The sequence below is a fragment of the Equus quagga genome, chromosome 16, assembly GCF_021613505.1.
Source record: "Equus quagga isolate Etosha38 chromosome 16, UCLA_HA_Equagga_1.0, whole genome shotgun sequence".
Taxonomy (NCBI): Eukaryota; Metazoa; Chordata; class Mammalia; order Perissodactyla; family Equidae; genus Equus; species Equus quagga.
In genome coordinates, this window is record NC_060282.1 from 43,954,144 (window position 1) to 43,981,463 (window position 27,320).

The 27,320-nt window shown below is 40.2% G+C and overlaps 1 long non-coding RNA gene across 1 annotated transcript in view; it reads right to left on the minus strand.

The window, feature by feature from the left end:
* The window catches only part of LOC124227767 (uncharacterized), a 42,544-nt gene extending 15,814 nt beyond the window's left edge, over nt 1-26,730 (minus strand). The window contains exon 1 of the long non-coding RNA XR_006885549.1: nt 26,605-26,730. This is a non-coding gene — a long non-coding RNA (uncharacterized LOC124227767). The remainder of the gene's footprint in view (nt 1-26,604) is intronic.
* Between the last annotated feature and the right edge of the window lie 590 nt (nt 26,731-27,320).

The window sequence follows — 27,320 nt, forward strand, 5'->3', positions numbered from 1 at the left end:
CATCCCCCCTTCTTCCTGGTACAGAGAGGGAGACACCTTTGCAGATGGAGATTTCCCTTACAATGTAAATGTTTCTTAACAAAAGGCAAGCAAATTCCACCCCTCAGAGTTGCCTTCCTGTCTGCAGTTTATTAAAAGTAACCAGCCTCAAACAATCCTCATGCCAAAGAGACATATCTTGGGGTGGCCAATTCCAGTCCCCCACACCACACTTACCACACTGATTTTAGAACATCACAGAATCCTCCCCTGTCAGCAGCTGTGGAAGCTACAAGTCCAAATTTTCTCCTCTTAAATTTGGGCAGATGTAAGCAATATCCCTGCTTAACAGCAAATGAGAAAAACAGCCAATCCTCTTTTCTGCTGCGCTCCTGGGTTGTCCCCTCAGGCTTTCCAAAATGTCTCATGACCCTTCCTAATGATGGGCATTGACTACATTTGACTGCGTTCATCACTAGCTGTAACGTGTGAAACAGAACTTTCAGTTTTATCACCTTTTATTTTTAAAAATAAGAATGGAATTTACATATGATAGAAAATCAACATAGCAATGGGAGTGTAGAAAAACAAGCAAGTGCTAATAAATTTCCAAGAAACATTAAGTTTCTGCAAACATATCCTGTTGTTCATTTAAATGGAATGATACTCTATAAATTTACAACTTCAGTCACTCTCTGAGCTATCAAAATGTAACATATAACACCTTCAATGATCAAAGGGAAAGTAAGTTCAGAAATCCAGTTTGTTTTTTCACAATTTAAGCTCTTTATTTAATTTTTGCATTCCAGCTCTCATTTTAATCTAACTTCAATTTTGTTTACTCACATTATAGGTATGCTTCAAAAGTTGTCATAGGATGTTGCAATTGCCAAAAATAAAGTTCTATTCCAAACCAAAAATATCTATAAATGAGAAAAAATGTTTTCTATCTCTCACACTTAAAGATTTGAAACAACATACCATCGTGCTATTCAAAATTAGTAGTCATTGAAGGAAACAGAGGTAACCATTGGAGGAATTGTGAGCAGGGTTGCATCTTTTTTGAAAAAAAGTGAGAATGGAGTACTGGATCAGTGCGGCATAAGTGTGCTCCCTCTGGTTATCATAACACATAGCCAATATATAAATCCTGAGGGTGATAATACGGAGACTGTAGATGGAATCCATCAATCAAGGAGACTGGCAGAAACTTTGAAGGAACTAAAACGAATGAAAAGAATTATAAGCAATTGCCTCTAGGGAGATGGATGAGGGGATGGGTTAGGATGAAGTGAGCAGTGGTAATAGGCGACTTTGTTTTTCATCCTGAGTTATTCTGCCATATTTCATTTTTCACTATGCGCTTATATTACTTTAATTTAAAAAATAGAATAAACATAAAGAAAATAATTTTTAACTTTAAATTACTTGATGTTCACTTAATTAAAATCATTTTAACTTTTTAGTTTTAATGGGCAGGTAACAAATTTCAATTTTCATAATCACTATCGACATCTATGTCTATGCCACCTGAAATACAGTCCCTTTAAATAAGTTGGATTCTTAAAGAAGCCCTTGGAGCCTCATTTAGCACCCCAGTGGACTGATTTAAGCAGAAACACGTAGGATGAATCTGATTTTACCAGGAGGGATTTTCTGAGATGAGACTTAGACAACCAAGACAAACTGAGCAGTGTCGTGAGAACTCAGAACCTCTCTATTTCCTACCCCTCACCCTACAATGGCCAGAGGGCATTCTCTCCCTTCCTTCTCTCACTCCTCTTACAAATATTACTTTGTGTTAACATGGGACTCATGTCCCTTACCTTGCTCTTGAGAACACACCTGTTCAGGGCACAATATTAAGTAGTTTAGAAGACAGGAAACACACCATATCTTTTCCCTGCATGGAGTTTACAATCCATGCTTTAAGCCTGAAATTTTACCTTCTAAGATTAAGGGTTACCTTACAAATTAAGGGATAAAATAAGATTTACATTTAGGTCTTTAGAAGGTAAAATAAAACTGAAAGCAAACAAGGGCCTGAAAGGCAGGTCAGGACAAGGTAAGTTCAGTGTAATTTGGAATCTGTGCATGTATGTGTGTGTGTACATGTGTTGGGGTGGGGCTGGAGGCTCTTTGGAGGAGGAGTTGGGATGTCAGCTGAGCCATAAAGGTATAATGAAGTTTTAAATTATTTATTCATTAAGTCATTCATTCAAACAAAATTCAGAGCACTGGTAGCAGCCAGGCATTAGAGTAAGTGCTGGAAAATAAAAATATGTAAGACCCCGTTCCTAGGCTTGGGGATCTCACAGTCTAGAGGAATAGATAATTGTGGATATAAATAACTGCAGTACAGAGGAATATATTCTGTAATACAACGCAAATGGAAGCAACAGGAGCAAAGGTCAGGGGCAGTGGAGAAAGCGGGGTGAAGAAGATCGGTTGAAACTCTGCAGAGGAGGTGCCGCTAGATATGGATCTCTGAAGGTTGAGTGGAAATCTCTCAGGAGGAGAAAGGAAAGCGAGCATCCCAGGCAACAGGAGAGTGGCAGGTGCAGATGTGTGGAGACCTGAATGGTCCCTGAGCAGGGAGCGGTGAGGGGTTCCACATAGCTGGAGTGTAGGGCTGGCAATTGAACAGCACAAGAACAGAAAGGGTAGCAGGGGTTGAGATTGTGTGCCATGATAAGTAGCTTGTACCTTACTTTCTGTTCACTGGAAACCACCAAAAGCATTCAAGCAGGGAAATGATATCATCGGACTTATGTTTCAGAAAGATCTAAACTTATTTTCAATCTTCTCTTGTATGACTCTTTACTCCCAATTTATAAATTTCTTCCATCTTAGAAAATGAAAACAAACCCAAACAAACAAAATCCCCACCCTCCCTCAACCTTTGTTAACTCTGTCTCTCTCCTTCCCTTCAGAGTCAGAGTCTCCACACACACCAATGCCATGTTCCTCGTTTTCCAATCCTCAACTCAGTTCAATCCAGCCCATAAGCCCATTTAGTACCTTAACGTGCTCGACCACCAACGACCTCCCAATTCCCAAATGTAGTCTCACCTTATGTGGTTCCTCAGAGGCATTTGGCTCTGAGACCACTCCCTTCTTGAAACTTTCCTGGCATCTAAAATGTCTCGTTCTCCTGATTCCCCTCATGATCTCTTTACCCAGGCCTCCCAAGTCGGCTGTGCTGCCAGCCCTTTCCTTCCCCCTCTTAAATCCAAATGTTTTCCTGGGTCTGTTCTCTCTTCTCTCTCCTCACACCTGCTTGAGGGATCTCCTCTACTCCTGTGGCTTGGATCACTCTTTATGGACTGAATTGTGTCCCCCACAAAAATTTATGTGTTGAAGTCCCAACCCCCAAAACCTCAGAATGTGATCGCATTTAAAGATAAGGTCTTTGCAGAGGTAATTAAATTAAAATAAAGTTATTAGTGTAGGCTGTAATCCAAGAAGTCTGGTGTTCTCATAAGAAGAGGAAATTTAGACATGGGCACACACAGGGGGCAGACCATGTGAAGCACAGAAGAGAAGAGGGCCATCTACAAACCAAGGGGAGAGGCCTGGAACAGATCCTTCCCTCATGGCCCTCACCAACTCTGCCAACCCCTTGATCTCAAACTTCTAGCCTCCAGAACTGTGGGAAAGTAAATTTCTGTTGTTTAAGCCATCCAGTCTGATATCTTGTTATCACAGCCCAAACAAACTATTCCACCCATCATACCTAGGCTAATGGCTGCCAAGTCTGTAGCTCTCTCCTGAGCTACAGATGCACATGGTCAACTGCTGACCACACATCTCCACCTGCCTATAGACACACCCTTATTTTATTATATTTGCCCCAAAATGTCCTCCTTTTCAGGTTTTCCTTATCTTGGTGAATGATACCATTATGTAATTATCCTAGGTGAGAAATTTTAGTCAGCACCAACGTCTCCCCTTTCTTTATTCACATTCCTCTAATCCAATTAGTCCCTAAATTCCATCATGTCTTCCTCTCATATATTCCCAATTCTATTTTCCCCACCACCTCTATTCTGGCCCAGGTCACATCTCTTGACTGCGATTACCATAGATTTCTGACTGTTTTCCCCATTGCCCTCTCAAGTCCTATGAGAGTAATCCCTACAAAGAGAAAATACAATCATTATTCTACTGCTTGGAAAATATCAATGGTTCCCTTTTGCTTATGAGATAAAGCCCAAACCTGTCTATATGGCATATCAGGCTCTTGATGATCTTATTCATCTCATGTCCAGTTTCATCTCTGACCGCTCCTCCCCTTGTACTTACAATCTGTCATTCAGAACTGCTAGCATTTCACAGATGGCATCATAGGGATTAACAGGTACAAAAAGAGGTGAATTTGATGTGGGAATTGTATTGCTAAGGTCAAGTCAAAGGGAAGAAAAGGTGGAGCAAGAACAGGTGTCATAATCATCCTTGTGATATGAGATATAGCCCAATAGACATTTTAGAGATCCATGCATGTGTTCTGCCAGCCCTTAGACTGGGCATTGTGAGTGTGCAGAGGTCATGGGTATATTGATTTCTAGGTAAAGCAAGTCCTTCAGAAACAGAGTCTGTAGTCCAAAATGACCTGGTTTGGAGAATTCCAAATCTGATTTCTTTAAATTTTTTTTGGTTGTATTGGCTTTTGTGAGAAGGCCCATAAGCCAAGATGACCAAGGTCCCAAAATAGTGGCAAGCTGTGATAAAATCAATTCACACATTCTTCTAGGACCAACTGCGAGGTTAGGTAAAAGAATAAATAGATTTAGGCTTTTTATTAGGATTCTTATTTCTCACAAAGGCATTGCAAATAATCTCTCCTGTTATCTTGGGGGAGGATTCAGGTCTTTCCCAATCTTGATGAGCTTAATTAGTGTTATGAATTCCCTTACTACGCTCTATGATAGTAGAAGTATCTGCATACCCAGAGCCTACTAACAGAGAAATGTAGAGAGATGTGCCTTTCCAGCCAGATGTCACTATTAAGGGCCTTTCCTGTACCAATAACTCCACTTTGGTGGAATGATCAATGGAGAATCAATTGACAAATGATTGGTTCCATGTGGGTGGCAGATACTCTTAAAGGGCAAAACCTAGGTTCATGAAATTCTTTGGAAACACTAGAATATGGATGTCTATTCACAGGAGTTGCAATCTCCAGCCCCAATTTTGAGAATCAATCTCATGGCACATAACCAAAAATAGTCTAGGTGAGAAGGACAAAACATGGTCTAACTGGCTTCCTTGGCTGTTATTGTCCTTCCCAGATATGCCCATTTGGTAACACAATCTTCTGTGAATTGCCCACCCTGGCCATAGTAGATTATATCTATTTTCCCCACCATATTAATTACTTACTTTTGGAGATAAACTTCAAGGATTGAATAGGATGCAATAGAAGTGCTGGTCCTAGGGGCTGGTCCCCCAGTTCAGTCTGACAAATTTTCCAACACAACTCTGGATGTCAGTTTGTCCCAGATTAGATCATCCAAGTCCTCTTGAAATATATGTCAGAGCATGATTTAATTTTGTCCAAGGTCTTAGATGAGAAGGAAGGAAGTTATAGATTAGTAACATGTGTTTCACCCTGGCATGGTAGGTGAATATGATGGAAGGCCAGCAAATTCCTATTTAATTAAATTAATTAATTAATTAATTTTTTTGAGGAAGATTAGCCCCGAGCTGACTGCTGTCAATTCTCCTCTTTTCACTGAGGAAGACTGGCCTTGAGCTAACATCCATGCCCATCTTCCTCTACTTTATATGTGGGACACCTACCACAGCATGGCATGCCAAGAGGTGCCATGTCCACACCCGGGATCTGAACCAGTGAATCCCGGGCCACTGAAGCAGAATGTGCGCACTTAACCACTGCGCCACCAGGGCAGCCCCAACAAATTCTTATTTTAAATTAACAAATGCCTCCTGAAATGCCTGAAAAAAAAAATTCAAATTCACCCAAAGGTAGATCCTACCTGCAATGACTACCCAACATTTCACTGGTCTTATCATGTGGCTGGCAATAAATAGAACTGCCATATATGATAGTTCTGATTATGAACTGCATGACTACAGTAGACGCCAATTATAATGCAGCACATGTGCATAGTGCCCATTGGCATTATATATTAAACAGCCTGCAAGGCTACACATATAAACTTTCTTTGCTTCTCTTCTGTGGGCTTCCAACTCCTTGGGCCTTCATGAAAGTCATTAGCAGAAAATGGAAACCAAGGGATTTTTATCAAACTGTTTTAGATGTTCATACCGGGCAGAATTACAGCCTCCTTAATAGACACTATCCCTTTGTCCAGAAGGAGAAGCTCTTTGTTTATCATAAAAAGAAGTGAGAGAAATGGTTTGTATGGTGGCAAAAATGCCAAGTTTCCTTAAATGGTTCTGGGAAGAAACTGAAATTAGCGTCATGCTAAATTATAAATGAGAATACAAAATCAGGTAATAAGCTCGCTTAAGAGGTATTTCAGGAACCCTGAGTGAGGATCAGTTCCAAGCGATAGTAAGCAAGTAGTGAAGGTTTAACTAGGAAGCAGCACAGACTGTCATTATCCCAGAAGGCTGAGATCAAGAAGCAAGTAACGGATGAAGTTTCAAGAGAATGGAACCTCTGATGGGTCAAGAAGTCACTCAGGTAAATCATTTCTTTTCCTGGGTGTCTTTTTATTGTGCTATATTTTGAAAGTATTTTCAGGATCTGACATCCTCCAGGTTTCTACCTTTTCTGGCAAAAGTTTTCCAGTTTGATTATGTTGCCTGATTCACTATCCCCATGACTATCCACTCTGCTTTGTGTGTGAGGACCTGACATGAGGCATCTGTGCATTCCTGTCCCCAGGCATTTTCATTTCCATGGCTCGATTTGCAAATGGAGTCATTGTTCATACGGGACAGAAGAGAATGGCAATCTTTGGGTGTTCAAAAGTCTCAGTGATGCCTAATCCAGTTCTAATGCTTGGTATTTGATGCAGTTTCCAAGGAGAGCTGTGACACAAGGGCATTCATCTACATCATGACAGCATGGGGTTTTAATGCATTTCCCGTATCTGAAGAAAGAGCCTCCTATAGCGGTGGTGAAAGGAGCACGGGAAATCAATATCTTCATTTCACTAGCACACTGACAAATTGTAGTGATGATATGAGGGATCACTACACAGGGAGAGCTTGTTGGACAAAATCTAATGTACAGTACATATACTTTCGAAGATCAACCCAAAGACTTACTCCATGAGTTTACAAAGAAGACGAGTGGGCTACTCAGAGCCATTATCTTTCTAGAAATATATAGAGAACCTGTTGTAACACTAACAACGTGATTTTGGAGCAAGAGGGTTTCTTTGCAACTCTCTTTTGCACGATGAATGTTATCTGGGAAGAAAGGTCAATTCCATAAAGTCTGTTTAGGAGTCAGGGGAAAATGCCTGTCTATACATTGAGATACCAAATCAAAAATATGATAGTTTACTAAAGGTATAGACCAACCTAGAAAACCATACAGTAAAATGCCAAGAATAAGGCCAGTCAGCCTTGTCAGTGAGATTGACTGAGGAGAAAAGCGAGACCACCTTCAAAGGTATTATGGGATGTGGGATGAGTCAGTGTACTAACTAGACCAGACTCTCCAATCCTTCCTCAATCACAGATATTAGATATGACGTTAGTATCATAGATATTTGAAAATGAAATTTAACAGCCAACCACTCATTTGGTTTGATTTCTTTTTTTCCTAAGTACTATTGCTTAGCTCACCCTGATTTCTGTGATAGTCCAGTGTTGTAGGTATACTGCTGTAATTAGCAGTTATGCTTCATATATCCCTGTATATCTATCTGATATCTTCCAGATAAATAGATAAGAAGGATGGATGCATATTTTTAAAGATGATCATTCATTGTTTTGGTATTTTCATAAATTCCACAGGTTTAAATATACACATGGAAAAGTTTCTTTATACCTTACCTGGGTGTATAATCTTGTTACTCATAGGAATCATTTATCTTATTTTATATACAAATAAACATAAAATGAGACTGATTAATTTTTCCATATTTTCCATCAATTTTACTGTTTCTCCTTTTTTATTTTTTCTGACAATGTTAAGGAATAAAAAGTTCCTTATATTTGGGTGGTTTCAAGCTTCTCTTTTCCTGAGTCATGAACATTTTTTTTTACTATGTCTCTCAGATACGGTGGCTATTTCGAAAGAAGGGTAAAGACAGGACACATACAAGATGCAGATAGTCAAGAAAATACAGTCTGGGGCCACCCCGTGGCCGAATGGCTAAGTTCACGAGCTTCGCTTCATCAGCCCAGGGTTTCCCCGGTTCAGATCCTGGGCATAGACATGGCATCCCTCATTAAGCCATGCTGAGGTGGCATCCCACATACCACAACTAGAAGGACCCACAACTAAAAATATACAACTATGTACCAGGGGAGCTTTGGGGAGAAAAAGGAAAAATAAAATCTTTAAAAAACAGAAAATTCAGTCTACTGCAAAATTCCCCAAACTCATGTTCTGTGGAAAACCAGTCTGAAAAGAGTTCCATCATCAAATAAGTTTGGAAGATGCTGCATCTTATCTCCTTTCTTGGAGATTAACAGCACACTTGAGAATAGTTAAACCTTTGGTAAATTCTGCAGGAAAGAAACTGGTTTAACAAAGCCCAGTATTTTTAAATCTTACTTGACAATGAAACTCGTCTTTAAAAATTCATGAAATATCCATTAACATCCTGCTTAATTGTGGGGAAATTAGAATCTTATATCCTTTGCAAAATTATCCCTTACCCATGGGCAGGAGATCCTGCACACAGACTCTTGGACTTTAACATATATGGTGAATACCGTGTAATGCCCTTGGCAGACCAGGGTAGAAGCAACAATGAATCCGTCTATTCTCCACCTGCCTTGATGACTTCTTCCTTTTTCATTACCTTCTTCACTATTTCATAAATTTGGTGTGAAGAAATGACCAACTAAATGGTCATTTGTCTTGTCAAATTAAGTGCTATGTGAACGTTACAATAACAGCAACCGTTAATTGAGTACCCACTGCCTGTCAGGCGATGAAGCACTAAGCCAGACACTTAATATAAACTTACCCTCTTCTATGCAACAGCTAGCAGAAGAGGTAGTGCATCCTCACATAAAATGTGAGGAAACCATTTTGGAGAGGCCATACATCTTGCCCAAATTCACTTGCTACTAGGCAGGATAAAGCCAGCATTGCATAATGATCTCTCTTTTGTCTCCCAAGTCCCTGTACTTTTCGCTGTATCATACTGCCTCTCTAAATAACATGAATTCAGCCAGTTCCATCAAGATAATAAAATATTAAGTGATAAGAATAATGATGCCAATAATGGTAATTAATAACTATCAGAAAGGTATTAAAGCTCTACATATTGTCAGTGTGTCAAATTTACGGTGGTGCAATGTTTTAATACTATAGCGCCCGGTCTCCTTTCCCTCACCCCCACATCCAATTAATCACTGACTCTGCTTGATTCTTGCTTAAATATCTCATAATCCTTCTACTGCCATTACCTGTTACTCAAGTCACCATCTTATCTGCTCTGGATTTTTACTGCAATCAATGCCTAACTGGTATCCTTGCCTTCCTCCAATTCATTTTGTGCACTGCAACCTCAATGATCCTTGTAAAATGCTGATATGATTATCTAGTTACTCACTATTCAGTTTAAAACCTCTAAGACTTGCCACTGACAGTAGGGTAAAGAATGAACTTAAAAGTTTCTGGGATCCCGCACCTTCTGGCCCTTGCTACATTTCCAGCTTCAAACTCCACACTCTCCTACCTCGTTCTAGGCCTTATCAATACCAAACTAACAATTTCATTGTTTCTAAAATGCACTTTTATTTCATTTCATAATTTTACACCTCTGAAATGAAGATGTGTTTTACAATCAATGGGTCATCATATTTAAGTGGCAGCATTTTTCCTTTCTTGGTGGTATATAAAAAGAAGGGCTATCTGACAGTTAGTAACTTTATAGATTCAATGAGATGCTGATCTTCAGTTTCCATAAAGTGCCACACTTTCTTATCTGAAGGGCTATTTCCCTGGTCCTGCCTTCTGCCTGGGCTGCTCTTTGAACTCCTCTTTATTACAATTCTCAGGCTCAACGTTCCTGTGGGAAGACTTTTAAGATTCTCCAGGGCTGGTTTAAGGATGCCACTTTTTGCTCCCATAGCACTACTTTATCACATTTGTGGGTGGTGATTTAAAAGATGTCCATAGAGGGCCGGCCCAGTGGCGCAGCGGTTAAGTTTGCATGTTCTGCTTCTCTGCAGCCCAGGGTTCGCCGGCCCGGATCCCAGGTGCAGACATGGCAGCACTTGGCAAGCCATGCTGTGGTAGGCGTCCCACATATAAAGTAGAGGAAGATGGGCACAAATGTTAGCTCAGGGCCAGGCTTCCTCAGCAAAAAAGAGGAAGACTGGCAGTAGTTAGCTCAGGGCTAATCTTCCTCAAAAGAAACAAAAGACAAAAAACAGTAAAAGATGTCCATAATTCTTTGATACTTCTCCTTTTCCCATATGAAGCCTAATGGCCCTTCCCTTGAGGATAGGCCATATTTAGTGACTCATTTCTAAAGACTAGAATGTGGTAGAAGTCACCGTGTATCCTTTCCAAGATTAGGTCATAAAAAGATTTGTGTTTTCCTTCTTCATCTCTTTTGGATTGCTCTGTCCAAGGAGGCTAGCTGCCATGTTATGAAAAAACTCAAGCACGTCTATGGGAGGTCACATGACAAGGAACTGAGGCCCCCAGCCAAGAACTGTGTGAGGGTACCATCTTGGAACCGGGTTCTCAAACCCCAGTCAAGCTTTCAGATCACTGAAGCCCTGGCCAACATCTTTCCTACAGTCTTATGAGAGACCCTGAGCCAGAACCCACATAGCTAAGCAGCATCCAAATTCCTGTCCCGCAGAAATTGTGAGATGATAAGTGTTTGTTGATTTTAGCCACTGTATTCGGAGTGATTTGTAACATGATAATAGTGAATTCGAATTGCCTTTTTTTCTTGCCTGTATTTCCCTATGGACTGAAGTCTCCTGGAAGACGGGGCCTGAACTATGTTTACGTCACCTTTCCAGCACGTAACATAGTACTTGACATGTATTATTGCTTCTCTGACCTCACCTCCTACCATTCTCCAGAGATTCTAGTCTTCCTGTTCCTCAAAGACATCAAGCTATTCCCTCTTCAAAGGCTTTAAACTCACTCTTCCCTTTGCCTGAATTTTCTGCCTCCATATTTTGCAAGGATGAATCTGTTTCATATAAATCAGATTTATAGATTATGCCAATTCTTAAAAAAATCACCGCATCTAACCTTGCTCTTCACCTCCCCAATGACTACCTGCCCCAATACCCTGATGCATTTTTCCCTCGCTATCAGAAATTATTCCATTTGTTGGTTCATTTGTTTGTTTGTTTTCCTCCTCCCTCCCTTAACTAGAAGTAAGCCCAGCGAAGGGAGAGACTTTGACTCTCCTGTTGACCGTTGTGTCTCCCAACTCCCGGCACACGCTCTTACATACAGTAAGCACTAAGTAAAGTTCTGTTGGATGAATGAAGATGGAAGGGTGTATGAATGAATGAAAGAGAAGTAGTGCATGGGAGAGACAGACAGGTGCAAGTTATGTCCAGAACATGTACCCTGCCTGTGTGTCCCCTTTGAGTTTATTGGAGTTGCTATTAAGAATAAGGTCAGGATTAGAAGAGGAAATTTGTTTTTGATCAATTTGGTAGGACTTGGCTTTAGCATAGCTGCTCCATGGCCTAGGTGAACCAGTGTAATGAGAGACAGGGATGGCCACTATCTCCTTGACAAGGATCTTAGCATGATCTTTGCAACTTCACTGAGAGGCAGCTTTGGAAACATCAGAGAGAATTCCTTTAGACAGACCCTCAGCCTCCCCAGGATGGGCCCTGCTGATAGAGGCAACAATGAGAGTCTTCAGGCCCCTTCAAGGGCAGTGGAAATTGATGGGTGGAGAAACAGCAGGAAAAGTTGAATAAAGCAGACACTTCATGATGGGTCTGGTTGGTAAACTTCTTTGTGAACACGTGTAGGACAATCATTCAAGGATCATGAGATCTATTCAGTAAGGGTGCAGGGAGGGGAACCCTCTCAGGAAAGAGACTGGAAGTCCTGTTTTAGGAAAAAAATAAAGAACAAGACAACATGTCTTCAAGTTTATCCACAGGCTAACAAATTCAGAAACTACTGTTCTAGAGCACTGAATTTGAAGTCAGAATATCTGAGTTTTAGTTCTACTCTTCCAAATTCTTGTTGTGTGCTTTGGGGCAAGCTACACAGTCTATTCAACTCCTATTTCTTCATCTGAAATACAGGAATAATGATATCTCCTGAAGGGTATTGTGATGATCAAATATGGTAAAATTTGAAAATATATATAAAAGTGTTTTTGTGAAATATAAAGTGCTATAAATTATTAATTTGTCATGGTCACATTTGGAATGGTCTGCCTATCCTATAATGATGTCCTTCAGCCCTTAAATTCTTCCCTTGTTTACACAACTGAATGCCTCAGGGGTCATATTTGTTCTTCTGCATCCCACCCCGTTGGTTAGAGTTTTTTGGACAAAGAGAGGAAATTTGACCCAAGCTTGCCCAGTCAGATTTTACGTCCATGGATTTTAGAATTGGGACCAAAAGACGCTAGTTCAGTCCAAGCTGGTCTTTTGAATGACAAAGGCCTAAACCCAGAAGCCATAGGGTGTCATCATAAATCCACATGAAAGCAAAGCATGTAAAGCAAAGAAAGCCAATCAACAGAGACAAAAGATGAAACAGATTTGTAGAGAGAAGCTGCCTGAATTCAGGGTGGGTTTTTAGTCCCTAGGTCTAGCCTCATTTGATACCTTTGTCTTAATTATAAATTCTTTGTCTTAATCATAAATTTCCCTTTCTTTCTTAAGTTAAATAAAGTTGGCTCCCGTTCTATTACAAAGAAAGAATCCTAATACATTATTATTATTATATTGTATTATGTTATTATTGTATATATAATTGGAGATCGTTAGCTCTATTACTGAATGACAGTTATGGTTAAAGAAAAACACTGTGTTGCAACCTTGAACACATGAAGCTCACTTCATAAGCATGTGGTGTATTTGCTTTGTAGAGTTGTGTTTAACATCTATATGGTGATTTGCCCAAGAACCATTATATGAAGTAAAATGATAACTGTAATATACCAACAATAGTAATAACAGTACTTAGTAAAAATCAGAAAGGTTTAAAAACTCTACTCATGGGCTGTGTGAAATGTTCAGCAGCGGATTATTATAATATGGGCCATCATAGGGACTTGCTGGGCTGTTAGTCTTATGATCTAGGCAGTACTTTCATATGGTAATATCAGCAGCCATTGCTCCTCTGTCTGCACTCGTCTCACCTTTCTTATTTAAATGAATTCCATCTGTTTGGAAACACTTTCCCTTTCACAAGCTTGCAGTATCCAAGTTACTAATCAGACAAAAGAAATCTTCCAATAACAGAAAATGTTTATTCCCATCGTTTTGACCAGTCATCTTCTGGAATGTTTGTAAATTTCCATACTGATCTTTGACTACTATAAAAACCTTTAAGAAGGTTGCTGCCTTAATATTTCAAAAATACGTGTTAATGAATTCCTGGGAACACGTTACCAATGCTATGTATAATTTCCATCTTGCTCCACATAATCCTACCGCACAATTAACTCCCGCAAAACTGAAGCTTATTCTCTTGGAATGCCTATTCTTTTAGTGACAATGATTGAAAACCAAGAATATTTTGTAAAATAAAGTAATATATACTTATGAAACTCCAAATATGAACACATTTGCTGGCTCACAGGCTGACATGGAACCAAAATAGTGTTGAAGGATCTGAAGCCTATGGTAACATAGCACATACATCAAATTGAGCTTTCTGATTTGTAGGGTCAATGTGAATGCACAAATATATTATACATGTGTTTATGAATACAGAAAGACCCCTTATAAGCACCCTACATAATGTACAATTCAGTTGTTTCTGAATTATTTTACAGTGATACAATTACCTTCTATAGCCTATTTTTTATTTTTATTTATTTATTTATTTTCCGAGAAAGATTAGCCCTGAGCTAACATCTGCCAATCCTCCTCTTTTTGCTGAGGAAGACTGGCCCTGAGCTAACATCCGTGCCCATCTTCCTCTACTTTATATATGGCATGCCTACCACAGCACGGCTTGCCACGTGGTGCCAGTCTGCACCTGGGATCCAAACCAGTGAACCCTGGGCCGCCGAAGTGGAACATGTGCGCTTAACCGCTTGCGCCACTGGGCAGGCCCCTGTAGCCTATTTTTTAAAGATCTTTTTGATCAAAAACGTTTGCACACCTGAGTAGGCAGAGCCTAGCTCACTGATGACTGAATTAAGAAATCAAGTATGTATTACAACCTCACTAATTTGTAGGGAGACATGTATGAATTAGTGAAAAAGTATGAATTATGTGATTTTATATAATAAACAATGGCATTTTATTAAATTAGCATTCTTTTCAAGTTTGCTTCAATGAGTTATAAATTTAACTATTAGTAAGCCACCTTCATTGCCATGCATGAATATGCTAAGATACTTAAAAATACTTCCTCTCTGAAGTAGATGTGTTACAGACATGGTTATACTCATTTTTAAAATGATACCCTTGGTTATATGGTGCAAAGGCAAGTAGCTCAGTCCAGTCTCCCCCAAAACAAAAAAAACTCACAGAAAATCTCTACTCTGGTATTTCCCCTAATACCCTGGGTCTATTTCCATCATATTTTACTTCAGTTTGCGTGTCCTTTTCTCCCTAGTAGACCACAAACTTCTTGAGGTTAGGAATGGGTCTGATTCCTTTAGTCATCAGTACATCACAACAGTGTCTTGCATGTAATATCTGCAATGGTAATCATTTGCTGAATGACTGAATCAGTGTTTGGTTTTCACTGACGACTTTCACGGATTTTCTCAGTGAGGTAAAGAATTGTTATCACACACTACAGGGCTCAGAGGGCCTGAAATGATTTTCAGCATAGATTCTTTAAAATATTCCTAAGCAATTGGTTTTCTATCAATCCATGTTTATTAGTCTAGAAAACAGTGAGTTTAGTCCCATGAACAATGCTGAAGAATCTTAATCAGAAACCAGGAAGAAACATTTTTGAAGCAAGACCACATAGCCATTCTGTGCTCTCAGAATTTCTGCTCTAATGGGCCCTTCCAAATTTTCTCAAGTTGAGTTTCCTGGCTAGGTCTTAGCAACAGTAATATTGTGCTGGACAACATAATGCAAAGGATCATGCTTTAGTGAGCCTACCCAAGAAGTGCCACATTGCCTATATTATTTTTCAAGGGGTTTGGGACACTTGATGGAAAAACGTTTTCAGCAGTTCTTAGTTTTGTAAGAACGGGCTCATTTTCCTCCTGAGAACACCTACATTTATTAATATCTTTAAGGGCAACTATTAGTGGTTTCCTACAATTAATTTGCACAACCACTTTTTCCAAGCTTTTTTTATGCTCTAAGTATCTAGAATTAGAAAAGATTGATTCAATTTGAAGGAACCACCAATTTGCAGCATTTGTTAATTCCCACACACCTATATCCATCTCCAGTTGTGTCTACATAATGATAACTTCCCATCAGATCTGGTGACTTTGTATCACCATCAGCACAAGCAGAGATAAATTGGAGCAAATAACTGATTCCAGGGGTAGTCTTGTCTATGTGCTGAATATGTTCACTGCAGTCTCTCTTTCAAAGTGCAGCATCCATTTGCTCATAGGCCTGATAGCATCCCAAATGATTGCATTGCTGTCAATTTCTGTTCCCTTAACTAGATAGAAGTTTCCAGAGCTTTACCCTGAAATTCCAGGTTTTCATTTGGCATTTGGAAAAAGTGAGCTGTGTGTTCATGGTCAAGCTTGATCCTCCAGATCACTTTATCTATCACAAAGACAGCTCTGAGTTTCAGCTTGAATCTCTCCACAAGATGACCCAAGTTTCTTTGTTGTAAGTTCCTTGGGGATTTTCCCTCTGTAGCTCTTTAAGAGCACTTATCTGCAGTGAATGAGAGAGCAGATCTCAATTCTTCTCTGCTCTTCTAAGGCAGCTAATGAGATCAGAGCTGCTCTGGGTTTTTATCTACCCTTCTAAAGTATCACCTGAGATAAGAATCAGGGTTTCCCCCAAAGCAAACCAAAGGAAGTACAAAGAAACACTGACGGGTGAGGAGACAACCTGGGACAGGATAACTGAAATCGGCAATCAGTCATTGATGGTTAAGTATCTAGGTATCAAAGTTTTTTCCTTTTTGCAATTACTGATTATAGCTTTTAGCTGTTTGACCCACCCTTTGTTAACTGTGCTGCTTAGGCACTATGCTATCTGACTCCCACTAGGCTCCTATAGACAACATCTCCCGGGAGCATGGGTCACCATAGTAATGGGTGTGTGAGCTGTTTTTGAGGAATTAGAACTCCTTGTCTACTTCAGGCGGGTTGAGACCACCAACTCATCAACTGGGCCCACACAGATGTCCAACAGGCGACCTTTTGACATCAAGAGGCTAAAAACTCCACCCTCAGATGATGCTAACGCTGCCACTTTGTGAAGATGGGTCCTACGAAGAGGCATGAAGTCTGACTATGCTTGCACAGATCACCAATTACCTCACCTCTCCTCACCTGCAATCACCTCTCAGCACATTTCAGACCGCCTTGCCACCTACCCCATAAATATCCCTGAGTCTCTATTTTCGGGGAAGCGAATTTGAAGCTCATGCTCTCACTTCCTCACATGGCTGCCTTGTGAGTAAACCCTCTCTCTGCTGCAATCTCGTCTCTCGGTGTTTGGCTTTCTGGGTGGCGGGCAAAAACAAAGCTGGTTTGGTAACATAACTTGCGCCAGTAGCCTACCTGTTAATTACCTGGAGCCATGATCCAATCATATGTCATGAACAAGAGCAGGAAGCAAATAAATTGTAGTCACTTCCAATTAGCTCACTCAACAGGCCAGGAGCAAGTTAATTCTTAAGCATTTAATTCAGTCAATTGGCACTCAAACAAGGAGAGGCAGAAAAGATGTAGTCTTTGCAAGCTTGCAAACCTGAGTCAAGCTCATAAGAGCAAATTAAAATGTTTCAGTCTTTCCCAAATTCTTCAGTATTGTATACATACACAATGTCAAATGGAAGTTTAGTGTCCTACTCTATAGGCTGGTCTCAGGTCTATCACCATTTACTTGGACCTTTTATGTAAACTTTCTGTGTCTCAGTTTTCTTATCTGTAAAATGGGGGTAATAATAATAGCAATATTTACAAGGCTTAAGAATAATAATACATTTAATGCATTTATTAAGTACTTAATTGATATTAGCTATCATTATTATTTCTGTATATTCACATTTGAAACACTGAAAGATAGGAACTTTTAAAATTTTTACATCATTCTTTGCAGAGACTGGTCTGTAATCAGGGATGGGCATTCTCCCGTCCATGCTTAGCACACAGCAATACATTTTCATGAATTACCATCAGCATCAAACTATATGACATTTATTTTCTCTATTACTTTAAAATTAGATACTTGTTATAATTTAACAATTTTCTTCTCCTTTTCTTTTCTATAATTGATACTGGTCTTTTACCCTCTTGGTAAAGGAAAAAAACGTCAATTCTCACATTTCTGCACTTTGGCAATTCCTCAGAGAGCCATGGCCCTGATTTCCCTCCTGCAAAGTGCCATCTGTGTGCAGGGGGTCTTTTGTCGGCTCCTTCTGTGATTCATTGTGACTCCTTATTGTTGCAACCGAGATGGCCTTTTTTTCCTTCTCTCTTTCCTAATAAGGAACAGAACCAACACAACTGGGATCACTTTGAACACTGGCATTTCTGAACACAGTTCTAACTAGATTTGTATTTTTATGCTGTGGGTAGAAATGCCAGATAAGAAGAAACAGATGAAGACAGATGAAAGGGTGAGACAGAATGAGGAGGTCAGTTACTTGAATTTCCTAAGGTGGGACATTTGTTGCAGAAATGGCAACCAGCTCTTTTAAAAAAATACATTGGAGTTCAGTACCATTAACAATAGAAAAAGAAAGGTGGCAAGTAGCTCTGTGGCGTTAATCTCACCCCTCACAAATAATGGCACCAGTGACATTTGACCATGTGACAGATGAGTGAGCAGAGAGCCCTGGGACTGTGATAGTGACAGTTTTCTTTTTCTATCCCTGTGAATTATTCAGCATTGGCACAGCACTGGGAAAACACAAACCTGAGAAAGGGTAAGGGAGAAAAGGAATTCTATTGCAAATGAGAATGGCTGCTGACAAGTCCATTAAAAAACAACCACCCAACATTCAAGCTGCATCTGCTGTCTTCCAAATGTCCTTCAAAGGTTCGGTTCACTAACTTCTTTTAGACATGTAAGCAAGTGGCAGAGGAGAGAGGAGAGCCACTGTTAAAAGCATCCCATATTGGTCTCTTTCTGAAGGTGTCTGTGTCATTATCAAAGATCAGATGGTAACATCTTCTAAGATCACATGGATTATTAAAGCCCAACGTCCTTGCCACAAATTTCCACCCAAGAGTTACATTCTGCTGACTGGAGTGCTTCCTGCTGTTTTGGGTTCGATGTGATTGCCTTCCACCCCTTTCACTCTACTGTGTTAAAGCTGCCACTCCAGTAGAGGCTGTTTTTCTGAATGTGGTTATAAAATTTCACAGGCAAGTTGTAAAAATGCCATGGCAAAAAGAAAAAAAAAAATGCCATGGCACACTTTACAAAAATAAATTAATTAATTAGATATATTATTGTTTTTCAATGAGCTGAATTACTTTTCTTTTCTCTGCTTGGGAGGGAGGAAGGGCAGTCTTTCTATCTAAGTACCCCCAGCCTAAAAGGGAACCCAGTGAGATTTCCTGAAATGAGGCTATGAAGGCGAATTCTAGCACTGAGCCCGACCATTTGCTCTGCCCCAACCTTTTCTCCCACTAACATCTGCAGTGCAGCTGGGAGGCTGAGGAACTGATGTTTTTACATTGCTTGTCCAGTAAGGGGGGCTAGAAACTACAGTTCTATTCCTCTTGGAGGCTTCTCCCTGCTGGTATATCCTGCCAGAAAAAAATCACTGGTAACATCTTGTATTTCTACAATAGATTTTATGTGACATTTTCAAAATATTTTACATTAATGTATGAATCTTCCCTTGGTAAGGTATAATAAGTGAGCACTTCATCTCCATTTTCTGGAGGGGTAAAATGATACAACAGCAGGCGCAGTGAGGAATAAATCTGCTGCAGTGTCGTGTATGGCCCCCAGATGTCCTTTCCTCTGCCCCCTCCCCACCAAAGCTCTAAAATTTCTTGTCCACAGTTTTCTCTCTACAACAATGGTATGAATTTCAAAGCCTGTCCTCTATCAGCCCTTTCCTGCCAGGAAATAACACTGGAGGGTAGTAGGAACATCACAGAAGGTGGCATGGTTTCATTTACGCAGGCGTGATGATTAAATGGGAGACTTTCTACCCTTCCTGAGTGACTCACATCTTATTTTAGATTAATGTGGCCCTCTTGAGTCCCACTGGAGCTGAACATCACTAATCTGGTGTAGCATGGGTCTGAAATGTAAATCTCCTGAGCTTTCAATCTTTTAAACTTCATTTTGCACTAGCTACTTTCCATTCCCTCCCCGCTCACCACACATGCTCACACTCTCCAACATGGCCCCTAACAGACTAAACAACTTCCAGTTAGACCTAAATAAAAACTTCATTTTTTTTCTTTAATGCTGGACTAGGCTAGGCAGCCCAATCTAAAATCCCTTTTCTGATAAGCTAGACCTACTCAAAGGCAGACTCCTGGACCAAATGACCAGGAAATAGCGGCCATGCACCCTAGTCTTAATCTATGTGTCTGTGATCACTGCATGAGTCATTTAAGAGAGCTATTTTCTCTAGGTTTATATAGGAAAATATCTCGGCCCCAGATCATCTCCAAGAAAGCTGACCCTATGTTTTCTGTCATCTTACTCTGGATTTCTTTTAGGTTCCTTTACGATTCTCATTGCCAAGCTCACAGCTTAGTTTGGAAGTTTTGGAAGACAGATTATGGTTATAGGAGAACTGTCCCTGCTTTCAGTAGCGTGCCAGGTAAGATGTTAGGAACACAAGATGCTGGTGTGCCTCTAGTCATTGCTTATTAGAAATCAAAAGGTTTGCTCGTTAGGATTTGCATAAACAATCAACAATTAAATGTTCAAAATGTTAACAAATGGTTAATTCATTTTTTCTGAAATTTTTAGGACACAACAACTCTCATAGATTAGGCTTTAAATTGGGTATATTTTCATGAGTGGTCTGACCTTTACTTTTTGGTGGGTATAAATAAGAACATAAAAGGAAGTTTACTGGAGGAAATCATTACAGTCTTTCCTGGTCCCAAAATGGCCTTCATCCCTCTCTTTGCTACCTGGGGAGGATTGGGAGGGCACTGGCTGCTTCCAGTCTTTCAGAAGAAGAAGCAGATGCAGGTCTACCTTATCTCCTTATACAATGGAAAGTATATTTCACAATCACTGTAACGGCAAGGATGAAGGATGAGCCATTCTATGTCTTTCTTTTGCAGCCCATGAGTCCTCAGGTCATGTCAGCGTTGGCTAAGATTAGAGCCACTTTAACAGTAATAAATGCCTGACATTATGGGGCCTGGAGCCTCTAATTCTCCCTAAATGATTCCTAGGCTTCCCTCTGCAAATAGCTTTCATCAAGCACCTTCTGGAGTGCCTTGTTGAGAAGAATAGACTCTCAGCAAGCCCTCCATATCTGCCTAGACATATTGGACTACTGCTGGCCAATTCAACTATTCAACAAATATTTGCCAAATACAGACTCTGTGTCAGAAACTGTGTTAAACTTGAAAATCTCCCAGTGACTATGACATGAGCTTAATCTAGGTCCCTTGTCACACTTTGGAAACCCACTTATTTACTTTGGAGATATCTACTGTTTAAGAAAATATAAGATTTTATTTTAATTTACTGGCATACTAGTACTAAAATATGGTGATAGAGGGTAGATAAGTACATGAATGTAGATAGACATCATTAGGTCACAATGGCAAGTTGCCTGTCCATTCTATCCTACCAAACCATCCGAGGTGTGGTGATGTGTTGGTTTCACAGAGGGCAAAATCAAACTCTCACTTTTCTAATCAAAAGTGAGAAGAAGAAAGTGTTTTAGGGAATATCAATTGTATAACTTTTTTATAAAGAAAAAAAGGTGTGATCTTCTCATTTGACAGATTGCCTAATGACTCTAGCATTTATCCTTTTAAGTTAGTGACCTATATTTGAATTTTCGTTACCTAGAAGCTACTGAACCAATCAAATTTTTGCAAAATTTCTCCAACTCTGCAAACATAGTTGACTATTTCCCAAGTTGAATGACAAACTCCTTAAGTGACTGTCAGTCCTGGGGCCGCTGAGAGTCCTCATTTTTGTGATTCCTCCAGTGACTGCATAAAACAGGAAGGAACTCAGTTGCTGGGGAGAGTGACACAGATAACTTACTACCAAATAATATCATGGCACTGGAACTTATAGAGAAATACTGACTCGAGGCTTTGTCAAAGCTTCAGAAACTAGCTGCAGGAAGAGCTCAGTATCTAACCTGCTCAAGCAAGTTGGAGTTAGCTACCAGCCTTATACTTTTATGAGGTTGGAGAATCCAGATACTGTTCTGGGACTGAATGGGTGGCGTTTCTCATCAGAGGTTGTGTCCAAGAGATGACAGACAAAAAGGCAGTGGAAATTGTGGTTCTGCTCCCTTATGTTGTATAGGGCAGAAGCTGTTTTGGTGGAGATGAGTAAATAATATGTGTGCATGAAGTGGGAGGGAAGAGATTAAGAAAGAGAAAAAGAGAGAGATCCTGTGAAAATTATATCATCAGTAATTTTGTCATCATTTTTTCCTTATTGAGGATATGTTTTCTGAATGACTTTACAGTGCCATATAAAACCCAAAGTTACTCATTTCTAATTAAGCCTAAGGATATGCCTTGGATGGTATGGAATACAGTAGTCTCCTCTTATCTGCAGGGGATGCATTCAAAGACCCCCCAGTAGATGCTTGAAACTGCTGATAGTACCGAACCCTTCTATACTCTTTTTTCTTATACGTACATACCTATGATAAAGTTTAATTTGTAAATTAGGCACAGTAAGAGATTAACAGCAGTAACTTCTCGTTGGCATATCCAAACTGCCAGCATCACTACTCTTGTGCTTAGGGGCCATTAATAAGCAAAATAAGGGTTACTTGAACACAAGTACTGTGATACCTTGACAGTCGATCTGATAACCAAGATGGCTACTAAGTGGCTAACAGGTAGTAGTGGATACACTGGACAAAAGGATAATTCACCGCCTAGGAGGAACAGAGTGGGACACACGAGATTTCATCACGTTACTCAGAACAGTGTGTAATTTAAAACTTATGAATAATTTATTTCTGGAATTTTCCATTTAATATTTTGAACTGCAGTCAATCATGAATCTTGGAAAGTGAAAGCGCCCAATAAGGGAACACTACTGTACTCAAGATTAATGGAATGCCTTGATTTACACTTGGGTCCCTGTGCTGTGTAGAATTTGGGGCTTAACTAAGTTCTCCAGCTGCCAGAACCTGAAGGAATAAATGGTCTCAGCACTTGTCAGAACTGGCTTAGAGCCTGAGAGAAGGAGAGTTGGATAGTTGATGGTTTAGATGCTACTCTGAGTTATCTGAGATACCAAAGAGCGAGGGGCACTGAAACGTCTGCTAACAGGAGGTCCTGGCTGCTGAAGACTCTGGGACAGATGGCTGCCTCCACTGCCAGGAAGGCAACATCCAGGAATTATTGTGAGATCAAGTTCTAACTGTCTCAAGAACAACATTCCAGAGGCCACACAGGAAGTTTCCACTTACTGAAGCTTATATTGTGTCTGCCTAGAACTAGGTCTCTGTACTCCTCTGACCTGCCAATAGGTCACTGTTGACCTCCTGGTACAGATATTTGCTTCTAATTGTATTCTCTTTGAGCAGAAAGTGATAATTTCTCACCCGAAAAATTTCATAGACTCAGACCCAGACTTATGAGTCCATGTCCCATCAAATACAAAGACCAAGACATCTGAGTCCCACTTAGAACGATAAGGTTAAAAAAAACTGGATTCAGAGTTATATAAGAAATTTTTTGAATTATATTTTTTATTCCAGTATATGCACATCCAATCAGCCTGTGAAATGCAACTTTCCCTACAGCTATGTGTCATTTGAGCCCTTCTGATGTCTCCAGAATTGATATTGACCTTTTCACATGAGAGTGCAGGAAATCTGACTATACCCTTTGATTCTCAGCCCCTCATCACACTCTTGCCTATGTCAGTGTCAGTGCAATGCTCCAATTTTGATATTTAGTCTGTGTCTAAGAACCAGCCTCATGGGCACTTCAGTTCAATTAACTGGATCCCTGCTTTGAGCCTGCCTTAGTAACCTGCCTCGGGTCTTCCTAGCACTGAGACCTTCTGTCCTCAATTTACATCTTCTCTTTTGTCTTTAGGCTTTCTGTTTCTAAAAGTTTATTATGAATTTCAGAATATTTAACTATTCTTAGTTTCTCTTTAATAGGTTTTACCCAATTACATGGATACCCTATACATTTTTGGAAGCAAAATGAACACAGAAACCTACTTTGGCATTTATCTAGTCAAAGTTCTTGGAGTTGACATTTGTAGTATTTTTGCCTGTTTTTTTGTTTTATTGGTTTTTGCCACCCAGCAAACATTTCCTCTTCTTTCTTCCAAAAATGGTATTTCATCTTCCTCTGGGAGACCATCTCCCTACAGTGTTCATTCAGTGGCTTTAGGTGACCATCTCTGCCTCCACACTGGGCACGCGACCCAATACAATGAACATATCTAATTTCCTGGCCAAAATCATTGGTCCAAGTTTGGGAATGTGACCTAATTTAGGCCAATAAGTGTCCAAACTTTTGTTCAAACTATTGCTGGGGGTGGGGAAGGGGGAACTCTTCTTGACATGGACTTCGTGCTGGGAGGATATAAGGTGGGAGCTATTGGCAGCCATCTTGCCTCAAGTGGTTTAGGGAGCTTTCCTGAGAATGGAGCAAATACAAAGAAATGCAAGACAAAGAGATATAGAGATTCTGAGGCCTGTTGACATCATTTGAGTTCCCATATCCCAAGCATGACTGAACTGCACTACCTCTGTTCTCTTCAGCTCATTAAGTATTTTTGTCCTTGTCAATTTGAGTTGAGTTTTCAGACACCTAAAGACCATTGACTATTTCAGGTCTATTTTCCTCATGACTGATGTTATGGTGAGAGTCTCTTTCTACAGTCGTTATACCGTGTTTGAACTTACTATTCAGTCACATCAAAGCTATAGATATAGGGTGGAAATACAAGTCACAGGCTAGCCATAATCATTGCAAGATGAATTATCCCAGGGACTAACGTTCCAGACAGTCTGCTAGGGTAAAACTAAGCAGAGAATCTTTTTTCCTTTGTGTGTTAAGAAACCAGAGCCATTTCTTATCCTGCTTCCACTTCCCATAAATGGTATGTCTGGAATAATGGTCGGAGGGTGGCAGAAAATATAAGACACAGGCCTGTTTCCCTCATTAGACCATAAAAGCTCCTTCAGGAAAAGTGCTTTATCTAGTTTACTATTGTATCCCTAGAAACGAGACTAGTGCCTCGCACAGGGCAGGTATTCAATAATTGTTGGCTGACTGAATAAGTAGAAAATGTATAAAATAGTGCTGCTTATAGACATACATTGTTCTATTTTTTTGTTCTTTGTCATCCTGAAGAAAAAGGCTTGTTACTGTCAGAGTTGTCTGAGGGCCTGTGGAGACCTGTGTGTGATATGCTCGTCAGTCACACTCACAACCACAAGCAAGTTCAAAGGAGCTTGTGGTCGTATGATATTCAGAATCCAACAAAATCCAGAATCCACAGAAATGAACTTTCCAAGCCACCCCTATTTACGGGATCCTGGAGTGCTGTTGATCTGGGAGGAACTGTCTATCACTGTGTCAATCACTGATACAATGAACAAATCTCAGAGGCGCGGCCTGAAGCTAAATGATGTTTAACTCTCTGTTGTCTATCTGGCAATGGGGTTCTAAATGTTTCTTTCTTTCAGGACCTTGGAATACTCTCAGATATGGTACTTCTTCCCAATTTAGCCAGCTGCAGACCATGGGGGCTTAGCATAAGGGAGGAAAGAGGAGGACTGCTTATATTTTGTGAAGCAAAGAAGCTCAAGGCTTCTGCAAGAGGGATTACCGTGGAGGAATAAGAAGTGTGAGATGAAGTGCAGAAAGGCTGTAGCTGGGACTCAGCCTCCAGCTGGAGCTGCGGCTGGCTCCTCGGTGATCAAGCTTTCACGGCAGATCATCCATTAACTTTGTCAAACCAATCACGATGCTCCTGGGTTATCGACACTGATAGTGGGGCAGAACTAATTAGGCAAACACAATCTCCAGGCACCCTGAAGACCAAACACTCTGTAGGGCCCATTAGTTCCTTCTTATCCCAGCCACTGTCTCCAGTTTGGACGGTTATATTTAAATAAAGGAGAACAGAAATCAGGACACGTGTAGTTGAGAGATGTGCCAGGTCTGGGACTGAGCCCAGAAATGCTGGGGCTGGGTCCAGGTGTTCAAGAAGAAGCCTTTCTTGCTGGGAGGTCAGATGGAATGAAAAGCCAGCTTGAGTTGTTCAGGAAGACGTGCTGGGCCTTTTTGTGATTGGAGGTCAAGTTAAATGAAAGCAAAGTCTTCCCCCTCTGTTCTCCGTCCTCCTCCTGTGTGCTGGCAGCGAGAGTCTAACTAGGGAAAACTTGAGATTACTAGCAACAACCTAAACAATGGCATCCCTCCAAATCATGATAAAACCTTAGGGAATCTTCAAAATGTGCATCTTTTCCAGGACTCAAGTAGCTCCTAGGGCTGGAAAAAAGTGCACTAAAGCCTAATCTCTCTAACTTACAAAAACTCTCCTTGAAAATGAGGCCAATCAGGGAAGTTTTGCGGAGCCCTTGCTATGCAGATACACTGATGATGACACGGTCTGCTCTGGATGATGCAGAGGATGTGACAGCTGAGACAGCTGAGACAGGCTCCAAACTAATCATGTAATGTGAATAGTAGAGACAGGCAGGGGCTGGAACTACCTGCTCTTTACAACTCAGTTTGCCATCTTGCTACTTGCCATAAGATTTAAGACAATTAAAAAGAAAAATAGCAGTTAATGTCCAGACAGAATGTAAAAATGAGAAAGAGACAGAAAATAACTTTTACTTTAGGAATGGTTCTGGAAAACCCCAGTGCCATCACAGAAATATTTCAGATATGCTATTTTCCTCCCATGAACAAACAAAAACTAATTGTGAAGAGGTTGAGTCAACAGGAGCATCACTGACCTGAACCTCATTATTCAACCCACCTGGACTCTGCAGAAATTGTGTCAGTTCAATGGCCGCCATGACCCGTGGCATTCTCCTGCTTCTTTGAATCCTCCTTCTTAGTCTCGTTCTCTGAATTCATCTTCTAGCCAGTGAGGTTTTAGTTCTCGGCCTCTGTTCTTTTTTTAGACTCTTTCCCTTGGTGAACATATCCACTCACTCATGTTTATCTGTACCTTCGGCAGCCAGCTTTATTTCTGGCTCTGATCTTGTTTTCAAATTATTACCTTTATCTCTCCAGCTGCCTAATGGACATTTCTACCTAAATATTTTGCTATCATCTCAAACCCAACATGTCTATGATTAATGTATCATCCCCTCAGCCCAGTCCTGGCCTCTTCTGTGATTTCTGTTAATGATTTCATGATATTCTCAGGTCTCTAGCCTCAAAACAAAGAAAAACTCTGACTTAGTCCTATTTATCTCTTAGTGTCAGTCATTATTTCCTATCAGTTCTTCTTTGTGCCTTTTCTTACTTTTGTTTCATTCTTCCCCTTTCTAGCTTGCACCCCATAATTCATCTGACAATTGAGTTATATAAGTTGAACCACATGAAATTGTCATTCTTTTTGGTCAACATGGTCAAATAGTGGCAATTTCAAATGGTTCATTCTAATACAGTAGCTGATCAGAGCTGTCTCCCAGGCTGCATGGGAAACTAATGAAGTTTAGATTCTGGTCTTTTAGGAAACAGCTC